The sequence below is a fragment of the Leopardus geoffroyi genome, chromosome A2 (genome assembly GCF_018350155.1).
Source record: "Leopardus geoffroyi isolate Oge1 chromosome A2, O.geoffroyi_Oge1_pat1.0, whole genome shotgun sequence".
Taxonomy (NCBI): domain Eukaryota; kingdom Metazoa; phylum Chordata; class Mammalia; order Carnivora; family Felidae; genus Leopardus; species Leopardus geoffroyi.
The window spans coordinates 145188639-145195879 of record NC_059331.1 but is presented as its reverse complement, the minus strand read 5'-3'; the positions used below and the strand labels follow the sequence as shown (position 1 = coordinate 145195879).

The window sequence follows — 7241 nt, the reverse complement described above, 5'->3', positions numbered from 1 at the left end:
GGCTCTGTAGGCCCCGTGGGATGCGCAAGCTCACGGTGGAGAAAGGCAGGATTAATGCACGGCCGTATTGCCATACACGCTCGGGATATTATCACGTTGGTATATCGGACTGTATGTCATTAGGATTCCAGGGTGCACTTGACATTTCTATTCAAATGGTATTTTGGAGAAACTTATAGGTTTTCATTACTAATAATTTCTCTGACTCCTTCCCAGAGCCTGGCGTTCACGCTCAGCCTGCCCCCACCCTCGGCCGGCACACCCTCCGGTGCCCTCAACGGCTCCCCCTCTCAAGGACCGCTGCTGGGCCCCCATCCTCGCCTGCCGGGGAGGTGGCCTGGGAGGGGAGGAGATGGCTGAGGGGACGAATCCAGCACTTTGTCTCATTTTACAGGTGCAGAAGTAGCAGCCCAGAGCAGGAAGTGGACCCGTGCAAGGTCACTCCGGCAGGGTGGCCCAGCGTGGATCAGAAGGATGCCTCACCGGGTGCTGCTGGGGGACACCAGCCACCTGGAGAGACTTCCCATGTCGTCGCGCGCTCTCCCCCTCTCTTCTGTTCCTTTCTTGACTTTCTTTTGCCCTTTCCAGGCCACTTCCCCCTCTCCTTCCTCCCTCTCCCAAAGGCTCAGCCTTTTAGCAGACTTACTCCTCCACCCCCACATCCTTGTTGACTTACTTCAACCCTCAGGCTTTCAGCACACCTCCCATCTGCTTGGGTGGGTTAGGTAGGGGGCACGCAACCATGGCTGGTTTCAGTCAAACAATGTATTGCCAGATGGACACATACGCACAAATGCAGAGGCGTCACAATGCACAGGCAGCAAGCCGGTGCCTCCCCAGAGCTGACACTCCTAGGCTCAGTCGGGGGCCTGCCTTTCTAGGGCGGTGACCACTCCTTGTGGCCACTCTCTCTTCTCTCCACCATCCCTCTCAGCCGCTACAGCTCTCAGGACTGCTTCTCAAAGAAACTCTGGTTCTGTGGGAAAATCTGTAGACCTTGCCCTCCTAGAGCAGAGTCCAGCCCAGGGTCTCGCTGGTGGAGCGACCTAGAAGCGGAGCACTTTGGAGGCTGTGGGGTGCACTACCTCACTATGACCACACGATGCCACCCTTGAGCTGCACACACATTCCCCACCAGGCATGTTGGGGGGCAGGTGGCCAAGCCAGGCCCAGCCAGCAGCTGGGTGGGAATGGGAGGTCAGGGTAGCACCAGGGGAGGGAGTTTCACAGTCGCAGGCATTGGTCAGCCCTGCAGCCTTTGTCACCATCCTGCCTTCTCCCACTCACGTCTGGCTGCATCTAGGGGGGTCTCAGGTCCCCATACACCCAGCCTTTCTTCCTGAATCCCCACAGTGAACCCACAGCCCCACTTAGGATCCTTCAGCACCTTTGAATTCAGTGTGGGCCACGCACCAGTTCATGTGTTGGTGTTGGCTTAGACTTGCCTCTTGGCGGCTTCTGCATAAGGAAGGAAACTTCCTGCTGCCTTGTTTCTCGCAGGTTGTGGCTGTGGTGTGACCTGTAGCAGGTAGCAGGTCTGGGGAGGCCTCAGATCGTGTCCCCCACCTTGGGCTGCCCAGGCACAGTAGCTCCCCAGGGCTGGGTAGAAGGATTCCAGATAAGGAAATCCCCAGATAAAGAAAGCAAAGACCCTGTGTTCCTTTATTTTAAACTTCTCTACATCGTGTAGGTCCTGCTCTGTCCATCCCAATGTTGTTCTCCCCTTTGGGAATGTTTCCTTGGGCCCTAACCCAGGCCTTGTATGTGGTCCTCGCCCTCTGCTCTGTCCCCTGTCCCCTAGGAGCGTCTGCTCTGTCCCCTGTCCCCTAGGGGCTGACGCCGTGTGAGCCTCCCCAGGGATGGTAACAAGCCCCCAGGCCAGCCGCCCCCCCTCCCCTTTTCCGGGGTAAGCAATCCCACCTCTTGCCCCTAGAGGTCTCTGTATCCCGAAGCAAGCAACAATATTGACTGCTTAACTAAAGCCATGAGGATTTTATTGGAAGGATTTGGGGGTGGTTCGCCAGATTCAGGAGGGGGGCACTTGAAGGTCCAGGCTAAGAAAGGGCGGACGCTAGGCAGTTCAGGGGACGCAGAAGGCCCAAGCTCAGTCTTCTCTTTAGCACAGCTGCCGGGATCAGTTTGTTCCCCGTCTTGCGTCCCTCCATCCAGGATTCCAATTCCCAGGCCTGTCTTGGGTCTCCTATCAGAGGGGGCAGGACAAGGCAAGGTGCTCTGAGTGACAATCTCACCAGGTGTGCCCATGGGGTGGGAGAGGCAATTCCCCAAAAGGAGCCCAGAGGGAGATAGATGGTCTACCAATAGGAGACAGCAGGCTGGGAGCTAAGCCACCAACACAGTGTCCACACCTTTAACCGAGCCACTCTTGTTTTTTCCTTACCTGATGGAACCTCCCACTAGACACTGTGCACAGATAAATGATTAAATGTGTAGCAGAGCAGTGAGGCACAGAGAGGCTCAGCGTTTTTCCTGAGGCCAACCAGCAGCTCTAAGGGAAAGCTAGGTTGATGACTCCCACTTGTTGCTGTCCCTCGTCTGTGACACACCTGGACCCTTTGGGGGGGCATCACCCCTGTAGACAAGGTCTCCCGCAGATACTTTTTGGGGTAAGGGCTTCCTGACTACTGTTGAGAGGAACAGCAAGCCCAGACCGCAAAAAGATCCAAAGGAGACTGCAGCTCTCCTCCGGCAGGAGAGCAGGGGGGGAAGGTGGGTGCACCCCTCCAGGGCTCAGCTGGCTGGATCCCTGGATCCGTGGGGAGGCAGAGCCAGGACCTGAAGGGAGGAGAGGGAAGAAGGGAGCTGAGAGCCCCAGGAAGCAGGTGGGAAGCAGAAATCCCATCGTAATCCCTCCCTCCACCCACCCAAGGTCACAACCTGGTTCTTACCTGGGGTTTGTAGGGGGCCTCCCCTTGAAGATCTGGGATTGCAGTGCACTCCCAGGCAAGGGACTGCTTGAACCTGCACCGGCTCCCCTTCAGGGCCCAAGCCTCCCCGGATTCTCTTTGACCTTGGAGCATTTTAGCCTCCTGCTGTGACTGAGGTGCAGTCAGATAGTCAATCTGACACGGGGTCCTTATGAAGCCTCCATGCTTGCTGAGGGGCGGGCCCATACGGACCAAAGCACCGTCCTTGGTCCACAGCATCAGTGCGCCCAGCTCCCACTGGGGACTCCCCAAGAGTCACAAAACACCAGTCCCGAGAAGATGTCATCTTAGATGAGACCTCTGGGGACAGACCACTTTGAACTTGCAGGCATGGGCCTTCAGTCTGTTCTGACAATGCCTTCTGCTTTCAGCAGATGCTGTTGTTACCGGGAAAGCAGGGCTTGGAGGCAGTTCAAGCTGGCTTAGCCTGATGAAACATCCCCGGCCCCTGTTCAAATGAGTAGCTCCACAAAGGTGGCAGACAAGCCCCTTCCCCCCATCTCAGTGCCCTCCTGCTTCCATAATAAGGGAAGTCAGCGAAACTTCCCAGAAGTCCCTGAGCCAGCCTGGCTTGGTACTTACCTGTCTTACCTGGAGGACCCCCCAGGGGCCGCAGTCACCCAGGCGTGGAGGAAGTCCTAGCACACTGAACCTTGTAGGTCCACAGAATGGGTGGCTTTGCCTGTGGGTCCACTGCAGAGCTCAGGATGGGATGGTTTGTGCTGGGCTTTTCCTGAAGGAGCCGAGGAGGCATTGGGTCCTGCCAGAGAAAGTGGGCCTCATGCCCTCCCAGACTTCCAACCCAGGCTTGTAAACAGAGGCCACCTGGAGACACCGGGCCTGCTCTGCAGGCCGGTCCAGGAGAGAGACCAAAATGTGAGACCGGTGGCCATAGATGAGAGCCTGTGGCCATGAGAGCCTGTGGCCACAGGGCAGTCTGTAGGGGAGAGCACTGCACGGCCAAGGCTCTGAGAGTGTCCTACCTGGACAGGTATCCATGCTGCTGCTGCACGGGTAGGCCTGAGCTTCAGAGAGGCTGGGACTCGAGCTGGCTCTCAGGAGGAAGAGAAGGAGGCTCTTTCCTGCCCAGGGAGCAGGCCTCCCCTTCCTCACTGCTGAGCCACTGGCCTGGGGATTCCAGACTTGGCGGTGACTCCAGGTGGCAGGCAGCTATATCTCGAGGACAGGGCCAGCTGTCTGCTTCGGGGGTCTTCATACGGGGAGAAGACGCCCCCCCCTCCCCACCCCAGCCAGCTTTGAGCTTGGGCTTCTCCGGGGGCTCTCCGCCTCTGCCCCTCTCCCAGCAGGGTTCCCTCGGGATCTCTCTGGGGACTCCACTCCCTCCTGCCCCTCCTGCCCCACTTCCCCAGCTGCAGCCTATGCCAGAACCAGCAAGAGAACAACACTGAGGTGGGGGAGGCACACTTGGTGGGTTGGAGCAGAACCACGCAGGCCTTGGTGACTGGACCACACGCAGGCCCACAGGGAGTAAGCCCAGGCCCTCCCCACTTGCACAGGGCTCCTCCACCCTCTGCCCACCGCCCACCGCATCCTAGGGTGCTCGGTCTTTGGCATCACTGAAGGCCCCCTCCTCCAAGGCTCCGCTGATGCCTGCGTTTAAGGCTGCTCCCTTGTTTCTCACGGTGACCTGAGGAAGTAGATGCAGGTAACACCCCCTTCCAGGGGAGGGAGCTGAGACTGACCTGTTTAACTGCAGCTAGTGAGTGGCTGAGACCCAGCTTCAACTGGACCCTCGGACCTTAAAGCCCATGCAGCTCTTTCTGCCCTTTGCCTCCAGGATACAGCCCAGCTAGACCACTGTGATGGTCCCTCCCATCCCTTCCTTCCCAGTCTCTCCCCTCCTCCCACTAGGGCAGTTTCTGCTGCCTTCCAGTCTCAGGGCAAGCTCTGTACCTCAGTTTCCCCACCTCTAAAGTGGGCATAACACCCTGTGTCTGGGTCAAATGGAAACGTCTCATGCTCCTGCTACCAAATCTTTCTACCTGCTTCCACCTGCCCCCACCCGTGACCCTTGACCTCCTCCCCTTCTGATCTATGGTGAGCCACCTGCTCCTGCCTAACTACTCGCTCCCCTACACCTGAATCCCGCCCCTCGGACCGCCCCATGGATGTCAGCGGGCTATCACCTGCTCCCTACTGGATGGTCAGTGCTCCCCTCCCAGGTATCGCCACCCTACAACAGCCCTCCCGTGGCTGCACAGTTGGAGAGGCTCTAGCTACTGCCCACCTTGAAGGCAAAACTCTTCGGAGTGTATTTGCTACTCCACCGCCCCCCCAACCCTGCACTCTCTCCTGAACCCCTTGCGACCACTTTTGTCTCCAGACCACTCCTGTCAAGGTCATGTGATGCCCACACTGCTAGGCCCTGTGGTTGATTCTCAGAGCTCATCTCACTGACCTACGGACAGCCTTGGACACAGTCGGTCACTCTGTCCTCCTGGAAACACCTTCTTCCTAGGCTCCAGGAATGCCCTCCCTGCACCTACTGCCCCACTGGCCACTCCTTTCTGGTTGCATCCTGAGTGTTGACCGCTCCTCATCTCTCTGCCCCCCCAGTTCCAGAGCATCCTGGGGGCCTGGCGGGCAGCCCTGTGTCTCTGCTCTCCCTCTACACTCAGCCCTAAGTGAGCTCGTCCGAGGCAACTGTGCCTCCCCACCGTGCGCCCCATTTCCAGTCAGTCCCAGGCTCTGCCTCCAAAAGTGTCTCTGAGCGTGCACGCCGACCCCCAACACCAAGACTGGCCGAGATTTCTGATCCCGGCGCCTCACCCCTCTGGCAATAAGCTGTGTACGTTGCTGAGATTCTCACCTTCCCAGGGTCCCTGTTTGGATCTGGAGAGCATGAAGAATGAGATGGCTCAGAGGAAGAGGGTTTCGGCTTCTCCCTCCTGCTCCTGCTTGTGTCATGCAGGCTGTTGGACCAGCTCCTCTGAAATGCTTTGCTTGGGCCTCTCTCCTGCTGAAGGGAGAGGGTGAAACCCACCAGCAGGGTGGGGGTGGGGAGGCTGGAGCTCCTGCTGTCCTGCCGGCCCCTCTGCCTGGCACACTGCCGAGACAGGACCGACCCTTCGCTCAGATTCCTCAATCCCTTTCCTGAATCCCCCAGCACAGGCCTCGGGCCATTGATTTGCCCCTCACTTGTTTACTTGGCAGATGTCAACTGAGTGCGTGCAGGGATGAGCCAACCTGAGCCAACCGTGGACTCTGCCCTCTGGGAGCTCCCAGCCCAGAAAGGAAATACAGATGTGGCCTCCTGGATGCCCTGAGTCCCTCAAACAAAACTCAGCCTGCACCGAGCTCATCGGCCTCCCTGGGAGCCCCATCTCCTTCCTGGGACACCTCTGCCAAGGGCACCGGCGCAGACGGTGTTGGGCAAGGTGGGCAGCGATGGGTGCCTGGGGAGGGTTCCAGGGCTGCGGGGGTGCCTGGGCTGGGTGGGGGTGAGGACAAGGAGCCTGGGAGGCTTCATCACAGAAGCCTTGTGGGAGCAGTGCTGGGGAGAAAGGCCAAAAGTTGTCTTCAGGCTGAGGAGCTGGCAATGCTCCAGCAGGCTGTGGGCAGCCCCTGAGGTTTTGAGTAGAAAAAAATCTGCGAAATGATGGAGCAGGGGGAGGCACGGGGGGGGGGGGGGGTCGGGTAGTCAGAGGCTTTACAACAATTCTGCTGAGAGATAATGGGGACCCCACCCGAAAGGTGGGGGGCTGAGGCAGCAGATTCACCACAACATAATAGGTTGTCTGGGAGGCTGGGAGAGGGGTCTCAGCCACGAGGACGGAGGGGCCAACAGGGAATGCGAGGCGGTTGGATCACTTATAACACACGGTCCGACTTAATAAACAGGTGTGGAAGCCCCACCACATTCAGGGTCACCTTCGACTCTCAAGGTGTACGAGTTGACAGTGACCGTGATATGTGAAGGGCAGAAGGGACAGAGGGAGGCGGAAATAGAAGCTGGAGGACACCCAGAGAGGAGAAACAAAGTGGGGGGAAGGGAGGGGTGCAGGCAGACACCTCTGGCATGCTCTAGTTTGGTGTGTGGAGGCCGCCAGGACACAGGTCCTGCAGCCCCGGCTGGGCCGAGGGGGTCAGCAGGAGTGCAACCTTGCCCGGCAGCTCCGAGGGCAGGAGGGGCATCCGGCCCGGGGAGGGGGCGGGGGAGGCAGCACAGTGCCCTGGGGTAGGGCGGGGTCTTCCCATTTGACAGGTTGGCTGTGGGAGTGTCACTGCGCCCCTCTCAAAGGTCAGCACTAGCGCCCCTTAAACAGGAGAGTTTCA

General features: G+C 58.7%; 1 long non-coding RNA gene across 1 annotated transcript; it reads right to left on the bottom strand.

The window, feature by feature from the left end:
* Nucleotides 1-1977: 1977 nt before the first annotated feature.
* On the bottom strand, nt 1978-6587 carry LOC123606816. Its single transcript, XR_006716509.1, has 2 exons — nt 5776-6587; nt 1978-3705 (listed from the first exon to the last, which is right to left on the bottom strand). It is a non-coding gene; the product is annotated as an uncharacterized LOC123606816 (long non-coding RNA).
* Nucleotides 6588-7241: the final 654 nt, after the last annotated feature.